The sequence below is a fragment of the Crocuta crocuta genome, unplaced genomic scaffold, assembly GCF_008692635.1.
Source record: "Crocuta crocuta isolate KB4526 unplaced genomic scaffold, BGI_CrCroc_1.0 scaffold370, whole genome shotgun sequence".
NCBI classification, from domain to species: Eukaryota; Metazoa; Chordata; class Mammalia; order Carnivora; family Hyaenidae; genus Crocuta; species Crocuta crocuta.
The window spans coordinates 151,777-168,557 of record NW_027529632.1 but is presented as its reverse complement, the minus strand read 5'-3'; the positions used below and the strand labels follow the sequence as shown (position 1 = coordinate 168,557).

Below are 16,781 nucleotides of genomic sequence, written 5' to 3'. Positions count from 1 at the left end.
CTACTTAGTCTGTACCTTTTACTCCTACTTCTGCTGTTAGTCTATTCTAGGGTTAATATGAAACCAGAATCGCCCAAATTTCCCCCTTCCTCCAAAATGGAATGCACCTAAATATAATGTCTGCCCCCTCAATCAGATGTTGTCTAATGAATATTGTAGCAATTAGCAAAATTGGAGACAGTCCGCTATGCATGGGGTCTATAAGAGACCTAGAATTCATTTTCCTTGTACGGGTCTAATTGCCAGTAAGAACACATATTATGCCGTAAGCACAGACAACAAGAAGACTTACTGGTTTGGGAGGACTTTCTCGGAAAAGTGTGAGAGAAATATTTGCCCGCTGACCTCGAGCCTGTAAGGCAACTTCTGGATTGTTCTGGTCAAAGAATGAGATTGGTAAATGCAGAGACCAGATTCTAGTTGATCCACGTAAAACATTTCCATACGTCATCTATGATAAATGTTGACATTGTTCTTTCTCAGTAAGGGGTTGTGAGAGTCTGTTACCTACAACCGCGGGTACAAGTATATCCTGTGTTTGCATGCCCACTGAACTTAAACAATTAAAGGGCACTGTGATCTCATGTATTCTGGCAATATGCTTCACTTATCCTTAGATACCCTGCCACACGTAGTAAAGAATATGTAGAACTTTGTTATGACTACCTGGTTAAATTTTATTGGTTGACGTGGAAATCATGTACCGTGAAATCACTGTTGCCAAGTGATTAACATTAGAAATGTTAAGTCCTATGACTGTACTCAAAAAATGTAAATCGTTTAAGCATGATTGTTTGGATTTGCTATATAAAAACCCTAAGCTGAAAAATAAATTGGAGCAGTCCACCTGAAGAGGCTGCTCCGTGTCTTCTTTCGCCGACGCCAACCGTCACTCTCCGGGCCAACCCTGGCTTGCAGAGGCTGGTCCCCTGCACGTGAGGTCACCTCCTCAGCCAAGGGCAGGTCCCCAAGATTGCATGGACACATGTGCAAGAGAGGGACCAGCACTGCTCGGCTGCCACAGGTGGGGCTCAACTTCTGGAGTAGGAGGAAGTGGGGCCTCAGCTTCGGAGCCTGAGGCGGGGACACAGCCGCTGCGGGAGGAAGCTGGGATGCAGCGGCTGGTGGCGGCCACCTGCACCTGACCTCCGATGCTAGCATGAGGGTCTCCCCCTCCAAGTCTGCGGTTTAAGGCAGGCCAGCCTGAGGTTTCAGATCACGCCTGTCTGGGTAGGACTCCCCTGAGCAGACAGACACAGGACTGCAGCTTCCTTGGGAACCCCGGGTTCAGACTGATGGTGCCCCGGCCTTTTCTGTCTGGGCTCCACTTCGCTAGGGCGGGTTTAGAGAGTGCCCCGGCAGGAGGGAGGAGCACACCTCCATTGCTGCGCCATCCTTCCCTCAAGGATCACAGCCACACGCTGTTCCCGGAAGCAGGGACTCTGTATCTTACCCTCTCTGTAGTCATTCCTGGCAGGTATAGGTTACTGTTCACTTAGATCAAGGCACTGAGCAAATGCAAGCGGCCACCCCAGCGAACTCAGGATGGACCACGTGGCAAACTGTGCGGTCACGTCTTCTCACTTGGGAGCCAGTTCCCACTTTTCTTAAGAACATGTACGTAACATGTTGTTATCTGCCTGACCATACAAAAAAGGTGAGGTTTCTTACTGATGCCACAGTCTCTTTACTGGGTTGCCTGTGAGGCACATCGCATTGTTTTAATGCTTATTTAATAATAAAACTGTTTTCTTTCTCTTTTGCTTGTGTGTGGAAAGCTTTTCTGGTCAGCAGGTATTTTGTTTGTTTCCCCAATAGATCCTCCTCCCTCAGAACTCCAAAACACTGAATGTACAAACCAAAAGTGAACTCTAATTTAGACTATGAACTTGGGGAGATAATGATGTGTCAGTTTAGGCTCATTCATTGTGACAGACGACCCACTCTGATATAGGATGTTCCTAGTGGAACACGCTGCGCATCTGGGGACAGGCAGGCGGTATACAGGAACTCCCTGTACTTTCTGCTCTATTTTGCTATGAACCTAAAACTGCTCTAAAATAAGTTTAAGAATTAAAAATTCATTAGTGAAAAACACTAACAGTTTAGAAAATAATCTTTAAGTAATTAACATTTTTTATTATGGTAAAAGGTACATAAGGAAAAATTTACCATTTTAACCACTTTTTAAGTGCACAATTTGGTGGCAGTGAGTACATTCACACGCTGTACAACCATCACGCCTATCCATCTCCAGAATTCTTACAGCAGAAGCTTGGGGCCTGGCTTGGTGGCACATGGAAACGTTCTGGTTCTCCAAGTGTGAAACTTCTCCAGCAGGACCAAAAGCCTGTCCTCTTGAGTTTTTACGAAGGCTTTATTACAGAGTCGTGACTAAGTCATTGGCCATTGGCTGATGCAACCTCCAGCCCGTCCTTCCCCAGAAGTGGGGGTTGGGGGGTAGGGATTGCAAATTCGAATCCTTTATCACATGATCGCTCCTCCTAGCAACTTGGCCCTGGCCCTGGGTGGGTTTAGAAAGGAAAAATCACCTTCATTAATAACAAGACACTCATTTTACCTTTATGGCTCTGAACCGTTTTTAGGAACTATGGATGAAGACCAGTATATCTGAGAAATGATATATAATAGTATTTCTTATAAATCATTGTTTCACACCAGCAATGAACAAATGTAATTTGAAATAAAAAATATTACCAGGGGCGCCTGGGTGGCTCAGTTGGTTGGGCGTCCGACTTCAGCTCAGGTCATGATCTCACAGTTCATGGGTTCAAGCCCTGCGTCGGGCTCTGTGCTGACAGCTAGCTCAGAGCCTGGAGACTGCTTCAGATTCTGTGTCTCCCTATCTCTGACCCTCCCCTGCTCACACTGTCTTTCTCAGAAAAAAAATTTTTTTTAAATATTTACTTTAGNTATGCACATTCTTGTGCCAGTTTAGATATTTTAATCAGTAATTTTAATTTTGTTATAAAAATATTACCGGGGCACCTGGGTGGCTCAGTTGGTTGGGCGTCCGACTTCAGCTCAGGTCATGATCTCACAGTTCATGGGTTCAAGCCCTGCGTCGGGCTCTGTGCTGACAGCTAGCTCAGAGCCTGGAGACTGCTTCAGATTCTGTGTCTCCCTATCTCTCTGACCCTCCCCTGCTCACACTGTCTCTCTTTCTCAGAAAAAAAATTTTTTTTAAATATTACCATTTACTTTAGTACCCCCAAAATGAAATACTTAGTTATCAAGCTAACAATACATGTACAAGATATATATGGGGAAACTACAAAATTCTGATGAAAGATACCAAAAAAGAACTAAATAAATGGAGAAATATACCAGGTTCATGAACAAGAAGACTCACTATTGTCCAGATGTCAGTTTTTTCCAAATTTATCTATATATTCAACACACTCTTAATAAAAATCCCAGCAAGTTATTTTGTGGATATTGACAAAGTGATTCTAAAGTTTGCATGGAGAGGCAAAAGAACCAAAGTAGCTAATTAATTCAATATTCAAGAAAAGAAACCAAGTCAAAGACTGAGACTACTCAACTTCAAGATTACTATAAAACAACAGTGACGGGGTGCTGGGGTGGCTCAGTCGGTTAAGTGTCCAATTTCAGCTACATCCAATTTCAGCTACTCTCTCTGCCCCTCCCCTGCTCATTCTCTCTCTCAAAAATAAATAAACATTAAAAAAAAATAAAGCAATAGTGATCAAGACAATGTGTTGCTGGCTAAAGAATCTATAAAAAGATTAATGGAACAGAATAGTGAGTGGAGAGATAGACCTACGGTCAACTGTCTTTGACAGAGTAACAAAGCAATGCAATGGAGCACAGATAATCTTTTCCTTTTCAACAAATAAGCTGGAACAACTGGACATCCACATGCAAAAAAAAAAAAAAATCTAGACAGTCTTTATTCCTTTCACAAAAATGAACTCAGAGGGGATCACAGACCTAAATGTATAACAGTAACAACTATAAAATTCCTAGAAGGTAATAAAGGGAAAAACTTAGATAACCTTGGGGATGGTGATAACTTTTTCAATACAAAACCAAAGACACAATACATTACAGAAATAACTGATAAGCTGGACTTCATTAAAATTCAAAACTTCTGCTCAGGAAAGACAATGTCAAGAGAATAGAGGACAAGCCACAGATCAGAAGAAAACATTTGCAAAGGACACATCTAATCAAAGACTGTTATCAAATACATACAAAGAACTCTTAAAACCCTACAGTAACAACAAAACAAACACTCAATTTAAAAGTGGGCAAAAAATACCATTAAAAAAATGGACAAAAGACCTTCACAGCTCACCAAAGATACGTATATCGCCAACTGAGCATATGAAATGATGTTCAACATCATGTCATTAAAAAATAGCAAATTAAAACAGTGAGGTACCATGACACACCTAATAGAATTGCCAATATCCAAAACACTGGCAACATCAAATGCTGGTGAGAATGTGAAGCAGCAGGAATTCTCATTCATTTCTGGTAGGAGTGCACACTTGCGTAGACACTCTGGAATACAGTCTGACAATGTCTAACAAAACCAAACATACCACATGATGCAGTAATCATACTCCTTGATATTTACTCAAATGGGTTGAAAACACACCCACACAACAACCTGCACACAGATGTTCATACTAGCTTTATTCACAGTTGCCAAACTGGGAGGCAACCAGGATTTGTGTTAATGGATGAATGGATACATAAACCCTAGTACTTTCATACAATGGAATATTATTCAGCACTAGAAAGAAATGAACTTTCAAGCCATGAAAAAGACACATAAGAACTAAAAATATATGTTAAGTGAAAGAAAATAATCTGAAAAGGCTACATACTGTGTGGTTCCAATTATGTAACATTTAGGAAAAGACAAAACTTTGAAGACAGTAAAAAGATCAGTAGTTTCCAGGGGTTAAGGCACAGGGTGGATGAATACACAGAACATGAAGGACTGTCAGGGCAGTAAAATCATTCTGTATGATATTATGATGATGGATATGTATCATTATACATGTGTCAAATCCATACAATGTTTAACACCAAAAGCAGGCTCTAATTTAAACTATGAAAATAAACTCTGAACTTTGGGTGATAATGATGTGTCAGTTTAGATTCGTTGATTGTAATAAATGAACATCCCTAATATTGGATGTTCATAGTTGGGGAGACTGTGCATCTGGGGACAGGCAGGCAGTATACAGGAACTCCCTGAATTTTCTGCTCTATTTTGTTGTGAACCTAAAACTGCTCTAAAATAAACTTATTTTAGAGGTGATTGGATGGCTCAGTTGGTTAAGCGTCCAATTTCGGCTCAGGTCATGATCTCACCGTTGGTGGGTTCGAGCCCCACGTCGGGCTCTGTTCTGACAGCTCAGAGCCTGGAGCCTGGCTTCGGATTCTGTGTGTCTCCCTCTCTCTTTCTGCCCCTTCCCTGTTCACATTGTCTCTCTCTCTCTCTTTCTCTCTCGCAAAAATAAACATTAAAAATTAAAAAAAAAATTAATGTTTATCTTAACGAGACACCTGGGTGGCTCAGTCGGTTGGGCATCCGACTTTTGATTTTGGCTCAGGTCACGATTTTACAGTTTGTGTGAGATGAGGCTCCATACTGACACTGTGGAGCCTGTTTGGGATTCTCAAATAAATAAATAAACTTTAAAAAATAAGTTTATTTAAAAATTAAAGAGATTATCACACTTTTAATTAAAAACTTTTACATAATTAATTGGGGAATGTACACATTTAGGGGCATGGAATGCACAAGTGTCAGTCAGTAGCTCTTCTTTCCCCTTTAATCTCTGGGTGAAAGTCAATGTGAAAAATAGATTTATAATAAAAATGTCCTGCAGTTAGTTACTTGAGGAAAAAATTTAGGCACTCTCTACATACTGTTAGATTGTAGGGTGTGAGGGCAAAAGTCTTCACTGCTTATTCTTTGCTCCTCACAACTATTCAAAACCTTGAAAGTAATTCTAGATTCTAGAAACTGACCAATGACTAATTATCATCCAACCGTATTATGAATCTGAGCTTTAGGATATTAGCACGATTCTAGAAGGGAGTTGTGGGAGGGTCCAAGTCACATACACACAGATCCTCAATGCACAGCTATAACAATGGAAACTTGGAGATTATCCTGATGAGAGGGGGAGTGCCAGGCTCAGAATCCAACAGAGACTAGGACTCAGAAAGCAGTACTGCAACGTGCAGCACCCCAGGGCGCTCCCATAACTGCTGTTTTGGAATGCATTCTTTTCCGTGTGAATCTATTCTGTTTCCAAAAACTGTTCCTACCAATTCTTTTACATCAGGGCACAGAGACACTTGGCTGACTTGGCAAAATAATAATAAAAAGAAGAAGAATCCTTTATTAGAATTCTGTATTGACTAGTCTCCATTTAAGTCCATTTCAATTGTTAGAAAATGTACTTTTGTTCAGTTCCTGACATGCAGTCGTTTTCCTCACTACTGAAGACTTATACTGTCCCATCTTAGAAGCTGATTTCCAGCAGTCTCCACTTTAGCTTCACTCTCTATAGCTTGCCTCTAGTTTTTCTAGCAAACTGCTTCTCATTCTCTATACCGTGAGGAAACAATTGACTTAAATATGATTTTCATGAGGAAACATTTCATGTTTTGCATATTTAAAAAAAAAACCTCTCTCATTTTCTAGAATTGTGCCACTTTCTGATATTTTTTTAATCTGTGGTTCTAACCTTAATCTTCCTCCTCCCTCACCTCTGCCTGCTGCATCACTCTCTCTTGCTTTACCCTATGTGTCTGCTCCTATCTCTCTGACCCAAGATCATACTTGGCCACACGTAACTTACTAAATGTATACACCTGTAAACGTGTACTAAACTTCCAGAAAGGGGGACATGGGAGAATGATGAGGCATCTGGAGTGGCTCCTCAGACTTGGAATATTCTTCATATGGCTTTATTCCCAGCAAATGAATACGAAATGTTACAGAGTTGTCCTAGATGTCAGACATTTTCTCTGTTGTTCACACGATTTGGTAGAATCCTCAAGAATGGAGCTGTAGTTTTGATGTAGTTAGGAAATCTAATCTTTACAGTGCAATCAGATAGCATTGGTCTTCTGTCTGCCGTTCCATCTGCGTTTTGAAACCTTCCTGTTGCCTTTTCATGTTGCAGAGCCGTGGCCATTGAGGGGAAGATGCAGTGTGTGGGAAGCTCCCAATTCAGGCAGAGACTCCAAATCTGACACCGCCTGGGTTATGACTAATGTTTCTCTAGCTGGCTGATGACATGCTCAAGAAATCAGGATTGTGCTTCCATAGGAAAAAAAATCCTGTGACCTGCAAAAGAGAAAAAAAATCTTCCCTCCCTCCTTAAAGGGAGAAAACATGAATTTCAGGAAGAGACTGAGTTACTTCAGAAAGCAAAGGTTTTAAGTGATTTTATGAGTTTCAAAATTCAAGTTCTGAAATTCATAAAAATTGAAATTCATCTAATCTTATCCCTTCTCTTGACCCCTCCGCTCTTTTCATTCTTTCTACTCACAAATATCTGTGCTTTAGGGAAACCTTTTAAATTCTATTTCTGGTCTGAGTGACTGGATTCCAGGGATGAAGCAACTGATGTTTGCTATGAGTTCCCTTGTGTTACAAATGATGTAAGTTGTCATGAATTATAAATTAAAAATCTTGTAGGAGTTACGTGTTTGAGAGAAGAAATACTGTTTCAAATGAAACAAAACCTAACGTGAAGGGACTATGGAATTTTGTCCTGACAGGATGTGCAAGCACACACAAATGCCTGAGATGTGGGCAGCTCTCTTCCCAACTCCCGGAAAATACGTCAATGTTTGGTTTTCTCCCTGTAACTAGACTTTCAACAGCTCTCATCTAGGGAACAGGCCAGTTGTTCGGTCATTGCTGTCACCAGATGGACCTCAAAACCCCAAACCTTACTGCTTTTGCCTTCTTGCTCCGTGCTCTAGAATTGTTCACAGCAGTCTCTCGTGGTCCTTTTATTTGTGTGCTATCAGCTGCAAAGCCTCCGCATTTTATAAAATTTTAACTGGACCCTTTCTGGTTTTTATTTTGGCTAATCTAGCTAGTTTTGTCATTTTGCTTTTCTTAAAGCAATTTTTCTCTCAAAATAAACAAACATTTAAAAAAGAAAAGGAGGGTACCTGGGTGGCTCGATCTGTTAAGTGTCTTGATTTGGCTTGATTTGGCTCAGTTCGTGATGTCATGGTTTGCGAGATCAAGCCCCACGTTGGGATCTGCACTGATAGCATATAGCCTGCTTCAGATTCTTTCTCTCTCCCTCTCTCTGCCCCTCCCCTACTCACTCTCTCTCAAAATAAACATTAAAAAAATTATTGGTTTAACTGATCATTTCCGTTGTTTTTCTAGTCTCATTTATTTCTGCTATAATCTTTATCACTTATTTTCTTCAGCTAATTTGGGGCTTATTCTTTTACTAATTCCTGGCAGTACAAAGTAAGGTTGTTTATTTGAGATCCATCTTGTATCTTTAAAAAAAATTTTTTTTAATGTTTATTTATTTTTGATACAGAGAGAAACAAAGCTTGAGGCAGGGAGGGGCAGAGAGACAGGGAGACACACAATCAGAAGCAGGCTCCAGGCTCCAAGCTGTCAGCACAAAGCCCCATGAGGGGCTCGAACGCACGAACCGTGAGATCATGACCTGAGCTGAAGTCAGACACTTAACCGACTGAGCCACCCAGGTGCCCCAATCCATCTTGTATCTTAATGTAGGCATTTAGATCTGTAATCTTTCCTTACAACTGCTTTCCCTGCATCTAATATGTTTTGGTATGTTGTATTTTCATTTTCATTTGTTTCAAGATAATTTTTGATTTCCCTTTTGAGTTCTTCGTTGACCCACTGGTTGTTCACGAAGTGTGTTGTTTAATTTCCATTTATTTGTGAGTTCTCCCATTTTCCTCTGTTGTTTATTTCTAGTTTAATACCACTGTGGTTAGAAAAGATACTAGATATTATTTCAACCTTCTTAAATTTGTTAAGACTTGTTTTGTGGCACAACACATGATCTTCCTTTGTTTTCTATCTTATTTGCCAAAATTCATTTTAAAACTTAAAAAAAATTTTTTTTAATGTTTATTTTTGAGGGGGGGAGAGAGAGAGAGAGAGAGAGAGAGAACAAGCAGGAGAGAGATAGAGAGAGAAGAAGACACAGAATCTGAAGCAGGCTCCAGGCTCTGAGCTGTCAGCACAGACCTGGATATAGGGCTCGAACCACAAGTGGTGAGATCATGACCTGAGCCAAAGTCGGACACTCAACCAACTGAGCCACCCAGGCACCTCTGACAAAATTTTAAAAGACTAACTGTATCTACTACTGGCAAGAATATGGAAGAACCAGAACTCTCATACGCTGCTAGTAGAGAGAACCATTTTTTTTATGTTTATTTTTTATTTTTTGAGAGAGAGACAGAGACACAGCATAAGGAAGGGAAGGGCAGAGAGACAGAGAGACACAGAATCTGAAGCAGGCTCCAGGCTCTGAACTGTCAGCACAGAGTCTGATGTGGGGCTGAACCCACGAACCGCAAGACCATGACCTGAGCCGAAGTCGACACTCAACTGACTGAGCCACCCAGGCACCCTGAGAGAACCATTTTAGATCAGTTTGACATTTCTTAAAAAATTAAGACATTCACCTAGCCTGTGACTCCAGCATTGCACTCTGAAGTACTAACACAAGAGAAATGAAACACAGCCACATAAGGAATTGTATTAAAATGTCTAGCAATTTTATTTGTAACAACCGAAACGAAAGAAGTCAATATCGATAAAGAGACAAATGAAAATACAAATAGTGTTAGTTCATAAAAATTATACTTCTCAGCAGTATAAAAATAACAAACTACCATGTAAGTATCAATCCTGAATCTGAAAACAAACATTCCAGAGAGGGCATCCATGGCAGTAAAAGAAAAAGGGTAAACAATATATTACTTCAATCATATAGAAGTCTAGGCTATGCAAACTAACCTGTTATAAAAGAAAGTAAACCAATGGTAGCCTGAAGGGCAGGCAGGGCAGAGAGAGAGAGGCATCATTATAAATATGGGAGTGATGGACAGGTCTATTATCATAATTGTGATGAGTTTCCTGGGTTATTTAGTTGCACAGTTTGAGTATGTACAGTTTACTGCATGTCATCTATACCTTATCATAGCTTTAGAAACATCATTCAAAATAAAAATCTGGATTTCCTACTGTTTTGTAAAATTTTCCAATATTGACTCCACCATCTCTCCTCATGCCCCAGTAGGGGACACCCTCCTCAGTGGTACAAATATTGGTGAGCAATGAAACCCATTTCCACTTGATTCAAAAGGACTGCTGGCTGAAGCACAAAGTCCACATAACTGACCAAGACATCTCCCTTCTCTCTACACCGGGTTTTCCTCACCGCACAGCAATGGCCTTGAAATAGTCCAAAAGAAGTGAAAGATTCGTAAAACCTTTAGATTATTTTTTTAATTTTTTTATTTATTTCTGAGAGAGAGAGAGAGAGAGAGTGTGTGAGCAGGGGAGGGTCAGAGTGGGAGATACAGAATCCGAACCAGGACCCAGGCTCTGAGCTAGCTGTCAGAACGGAGCCCGATGCGGGGCTCGAACCCACGAACCGTGAGATCATGACGTGAGCTTAAGTCGGACGCTTAACCGAGCACCTAGATTATTTTTTCTGACAGGCCCTCAGCTACACAAGATACACTCTTCTGGAAATNACCCACGAACCGTGAGATCATGACCTGAGCCGAAGTCGGATGCTTAACTGACTGCGCCACCCAGGCACCCCTGTGGATGCCCTTTTAGAAGAGGCACAATCCAATCAGTTTGTTGTAGTCTCCTCACTCCCTATAAGTCCAGTCTTTTAGAACAGTTATGAGTCCCCCTGTAATTTCTCTTAAAGAAAAAAAAAAAGTTTGTTTATTCACTTTGAAAGAAAGAATCCCAAGCCGGCTTCACGGTGTCAGCACAGAGCCCAATGTGGGGCTCAATTCCACAACTGTGAGATCACAACCTGAGCTAAAACCAAGAGTTGGACACTTAACCGACTGAGCCACCCAGGCACCCCATCCCCCTATAATCTTTCAATCAGTGCCGCCACCCTAAAGAATTCTGAACACCAGGGCACATGCTCCTTCGCAGGACCTGTGGAAGGGATTTCCCTTACCAGTGCTGAACACAGCGCGACATCCTCTATGAATAAGAGAACAATCTGTTACTCCCACAAACACCAGAGGTCTTCGCAACTGTCTCCTCCTCAGGCTGACCTCTGAACGTACAAAACACCAACACCAACACCATCCAAGCTACAAATAAGGACCAGAAGGCCCTGCAGTCTTTCTGGGAGACCAAGGGCAGCAACGCAAACTAGGCCAAAATGAAGAGAGCTACACGTATTCTGCCACTGAGGCACACCAAATTTGGGGTCCCAGCAAAAGCCGGTCACACCTTTATGCTAGCACAGCTCAGCTGTTCTCAGCAGAAGAGCTCAGATAGCTGTGTTCAGCCACCACATACACAGGGACTGGAACCCCCAAGATTAAAGGTAACTTAATAAGGCCTTCATCATCACGCAAACCAGAACAGTGGAAGGCAAGCTGTTCCCAGGTTTGTGCCTAGAAGGCTGGAAAATTCCATCACAAGAGTCACCTGAGGGGCGCCTGGGTGGCTCAATCAGTTGGGCGACTGACTTCAGCTCGGGTCATGATCTCATGGTTCCTGAGTTCGAGCCCTGTGTCAGGCTCTCTGTTGTCAGCACAGAGCCTGCTTCAGATCCTGTCCCCCTTTTTCTTTCCCCAGCTCATGTGACCACACTCACTCTCTCTCTCAAAAGTAAATAAACATTTAAAAAAAAAAAGAGTCACGTGAGACCAAGAACATCCCTGAAAAATGAAGTCTGTTTCCCAATTATGGGCAGAGCCTTTCAGGCCCAAACTAGGTCAGGTCCATGGCCTAAATCATCAGAGAAGGAAATGAGAAAGGAACAAATGCTCAACCTTCTCCCAGACGAGACCCTGGGGAAAAAATGGAAGAGTGGAGAATACCTAAGGGTACAGGGGTGGGTGTGAGAGCCTTACCCAGAGAGGGTGTAAGTTCAAAGTTCTCCAGCACTACATCGTGGCAGAAGTGCCTCTGAACCTCACCAAGGAGAACCCACTCCTGCTGGGACAAGTACACACCCACGTCTTCAAAGGACACAGTGTCCTGTCACGATGGTGACAGATGAAACCACCAACAGCCCTTCTCCTGAGTACCCACAATCCATCCCATACACATCTACCCCCAGCCCGCTCTCCTCCCAAGCCTCCAACTCGGGGAATAAACCAGGCCCTGGGACAGCTTGCGCTGCTGGCTCTTCGTGGGTTCACTGGTCACAAGGTCCGAGCAGCAGCAGTAAGATGCAGGTGAGCAGATGTCTAAGCTGTGGCCCTGGCGGGATGAACCCACCCACTTCTGTCAAGCTACTCTCTGCCCAAATATGATCTATTGTGTAAATCTCATTCCAGGGCCCTGAGACCATCAGACACACTCCTTCTCCAGGTATTCTTTAAAATTCACAGGGGCGCCTGGGTGGCTTAGTCGGTTAAGCGTCCGACTTTCACTTAGGTCATGATCTCGCGGTTCGTGGGTTCGAGCCCCGCATCGGGCTCTGTGCTGACTGCCAGCTCGGAGCCTGGAGCCTGTTTCAGAGTCTGTGACTCCCTCTCTCTCTGACCCTCCCCTGCTCATGCTGTCTCTCTCTCTCTCTCCTAGAAATAAATAAAAAACATTAAAAAAAATTTTTTTTAAATAAAAAAATAAAAAAAATAAAATTCACAGCCTCACGTTCCTGGAACGCTGATGGCACAATGCCCTGCGGCACAGGTTGTCTCCCTGATCTCCCTATAAGTCACTTTTGTTTTAGGTACTCCTCCTTTACGCCACTGGTAAGAGCAGAATGCCTGTCCTAGGCTTATGGGGATGACCAAACACAAAGTACTGGACACTGGACAGATGAGGTGAACAGTGGTTTATTACACATACTCACAGCCGGGAGGGGAGGGCACCACCCGCCTTACAGGGCCACGTGAATGTTGTACACTGGGAAAGGGGGAATGACCAGGGCCTGTGGGGTGCAAGTCTTACAAGATCAAGAGTTGGGGTGCCATCTGGTTCCCACAGGACGATGTGAACGGCTTGTGTGAATAACTCCATGGGCCAGTAGAGAAGTGAAGCCCGCCTCAAAGGAAGAAGTAGGAAGTGCTCTGGTCCTCTTGATGAAAAGGGATGCCTGGCTGGGAGACTTTACCCAAGAGTACACTCTTGGCCATGTCAGGGACTTGGGGTTTCAACAGGTGTCAGGGCAGCACATAAAAACAAGCCTTAATTTTAGGCCATAAAATAAACTTAGCAGAAAACATCCAGAGCTGCTTGGCAAATTCAAACAGAACCCACACTAGCCCAGAACGCCCATGGCTCCCACTAGAGTTGGAAACACCTAATCCTTCTACGAAGGCCTCCCTACGTGGCTCTGTCCCACGTCTGAGACTCGGCCACACAGAACCAGTTGTGGGTCTCAATACCCAGGGCCCTCTTCCATTTTTGTGCTGTACAGGCTGTCCCCTCAGCAATGACAACCTTCTCTGTCCACCTAACTCTCATTCAGAGCCCACTCCATCTATCACCCACCCCAGTCGTACTGATTCTCACAAATGTCCATATATTTGCCACTGATCATACCCACCAGGCTGAATGCAACACCAACGTCCTCACAAATCATGGTGAATCCATAGGGATGTGAATAAGCCAAGAGCTCTGGCCTGAGTGGCATCTTGCCTCGAGTACCCCTTCTCTCTACATCTCCCTCATGTCCACTCTTATTCTAGAAGCTTTGGCCACCTGCTAGACTAGTCTGTCTGATACACCTACCTTTAGAGCCGCATACTTCCCTCGCCTGCATTTAAGAATTCCAATACTGTCACTCAGGTCCCAAGCAAGAGCAAGAGGCCTAGTGCTCAGCCCCTACCCTCCACCTCCTGCCCATAAACAGCTTCATGACCATGAATATGAAATTATATCTTCTTTTTTTTTTTTTTAATGTTTTATTTCTGAGAAAGAGAGAGAGAGAGCAGGGGAGGGTCAGAGAGAGAAGGAGATACAAAATCTGAAACAGGCCCTAGGTTCTGAGCTAGCTGTCAGCACAGAGCCCGAGGCGGGCCTCAAACCCACAAACCATGAGATCACGACCTGAGCCGAAGTCAGAGGCTTAACTGACTTGCACCCAGGTGCCGCTATATCTTCTAAATGTAACCACAGTTTACTTACTTGGGACCACACAGTAACTACCACATTATGAACATCTCCAATTTGAATCCCTCTTTTGATTTCCCAACTTGTGTTTCGAGATGCCAATTTGACGTCTCCGCTAAGTGGTCTCTGAAATACCTCAGACTCCTAACATGGCCAAAACAAAGTTCCTGATATTCCCAGTGAATACTATTCCTACTACCAACTTCATCTCAGTTGGAACTCCCATCCCTACAGCTGCAAAGATCAATCACCCTGGGTTATCCCTGATACCTCCGTTTGCCTCCCTCACCACCCACATTAGAAAATCTAGTTTTGCCTTTTTAAAACTTGCATCCCACGGTAGCATCCCCAGAAACACAACCACCCTAAGCCACACCCTGACCCATTAACTCTCACCTAGACTATGGTAGTAGCTTCCACCCTGGTTTTCCTTGCTCTTCTCTCATTCCCATGGTCTGTTCTCCACTTTACAGTCAGGAGACTGTTTCCACCTTGCTAACATTACCTCTCTCCTCTGGGCCAAACCTCCTATTACCTTCAGGATAGACACCCAACTTTTCAGGCAGTCATTCCTGTCCTGACACTTGCTCTTTGCCTGTATCAAAAAAGGAGACCTGTGGTTCCTGAACACCCCAGCTCAGCTTTACCTTTATGTGTTTGCATTTCCTGGTACCTGGTCTTGGGTTAACTCTACACACTTGTTCACGTTGGTTGACAGGAAATGGGAACACATACACCCCTGACATGAGCTCAGGACCCTGAGATGGGGTTTCTCTAGGGTCCCTGGACCCGAGGACTGGGAAAAATGGCACATAAGAGTCCCAGGATACCACGATCCAGAGAACATCTGAGTGGACGTCAGGGCCAGTAAGGGATTAGGGCCCCCTCTACATACCTGTGTTGGTTCCAAAGGTATTTCTGCAGTCCTGGCATTCTGCGGGAAAAGGCAGGTCTTACGCTAGGTGGTGGAAAGGGAGGTTGATGGGCTCCTGCCCCATCTCTACCTTCTCAGGTCCTGGAGCCAAGTGACCTCAGGCTGGCTGTCTAACCACTGGGCGTCAGTGCTCATTATGGCCTTTTACCAGCTGTCTTACCTTGCACAAAGATCCAACCTCCCAGTGCCTCAACGAACTCCCCACCTTCCTTCAATCTGCTCTTCCCTTGAACTCCTTGGGGGAGTTTTTCAACCCTAACGGAGATCGTGTCCCTCCTCTGGCCAGAACTTTCCTTGGCGTCCAGAGTCCTCACATGAAGTCAGGCCCTCCTCACCATGTGCCCCTCTCCTCACCCAGGGCCCCTCTCCTCACCATGTGGCTCTCCCCTGCAGCCCGCTCCCGCACCCCGTCACGCCTGCGCTCAGACACGGGGTCCCCGCCCACGAGCGCCTCCCCGGCCTGTACACCGCGGCCCGGGCCTCGAGGGTCTGGANCCTGAGCCCGGCCCCTCCCCACAGCCGCCGCCATCGGACTCTGGCCGCCGCGGACACCCGGGCCGGCCGTCCCTGTTCCGGCCCCGGCGCAAGGCAGCCCGCAAGACGTCGGCGAGCCGCGAACCTGCGTCCCGGCCGTGAGGACGACTCTTTTCACGCCTACTCCGTCCTGTCACCCAGGTCTCAATTCTGCGCCAGGTTTCCCCAAGAACTCCAAAAACCGGCCGGGAGAAGGGGCCGGAAGTCCCGCCCCACGCGATGCTCACGCACGGGTATGCCTCGTCCTGATCCTCCATTGGCTCCTCTTGACGCACGGTCTTCTGGGTAATGTGGTTTAGAGCTCGGGATGTGGTGGGAGAGAGCATTCTCTACTCTGACCCTGGCTGCGCGACGCTGCAAGGGAAGCTGGGAATAGTATTCATACCTCAAGGGAGGAAGAGGCTTCGCCTGTAGTCAAAGGCAGAGAGGAAAGACATCGTTTCACACTCCAACAAGTCAGCATGCTCCCAGAGGTTAAAAATCTAATGTGAGATGCTCCCAGATCTGCTTAACATAAATCGCCTTAATAAGATGAGTCCTTTTATAGCTCTTCAAATGCTGTGGCCTGAAGCGCTATTCAGTGTTGTGTTTCATTATGCTTGGTCAGGAAGACTAGAAAGACTCCATACAGGGTCTTGACGGGGAAGGAAGAAGGATGTCAGACTGCCCTGAAGCTGGTGGACAAACAGGAGCTCTGCGCCTGGATCCCACAGAAAACTTCTCCCTTACCTATATTATCAGTGATTGTGTCCTACACACTGAAAAACATTTTTTATCCATATGTTTTACTCTATATACTAAGATATACTCAATTTCTTTTAGAAATCTGAGGAACATCTCAATCTAAGAGCATATTAACTAATGCTACCTTCGTGTGTGTAATAGCCTTTATTTTTCATAGAAGTTTTAGGATCACAGCAAAATTGAACAAAAGGTACAGAT

General features: G+C 44.1%; 1 long non-coding RNA gene across 1 annotated transcript; it reads right to left on the bottom strand.

Moving 5' to 3' along the window:
- Positions 1-2,118: 2,118 nt before the first annotated feature.
- On the bottom strand, positions 2,119-15,310 carry LOC144230073 (uncharacterized). The gene is made up of 2 exons (XR_013334680.1): positions 15,267-15,310; positions 2,119-2,524 (listed from the first exon to the last, which is right to left on the bottom strand). It is a non-coding gene; the product is annotated as an uncharacterized LOC144230073 (long non-coding RNA).
- Positions 15,311-16,781: the final 1,471 nt, after the last annotated feature.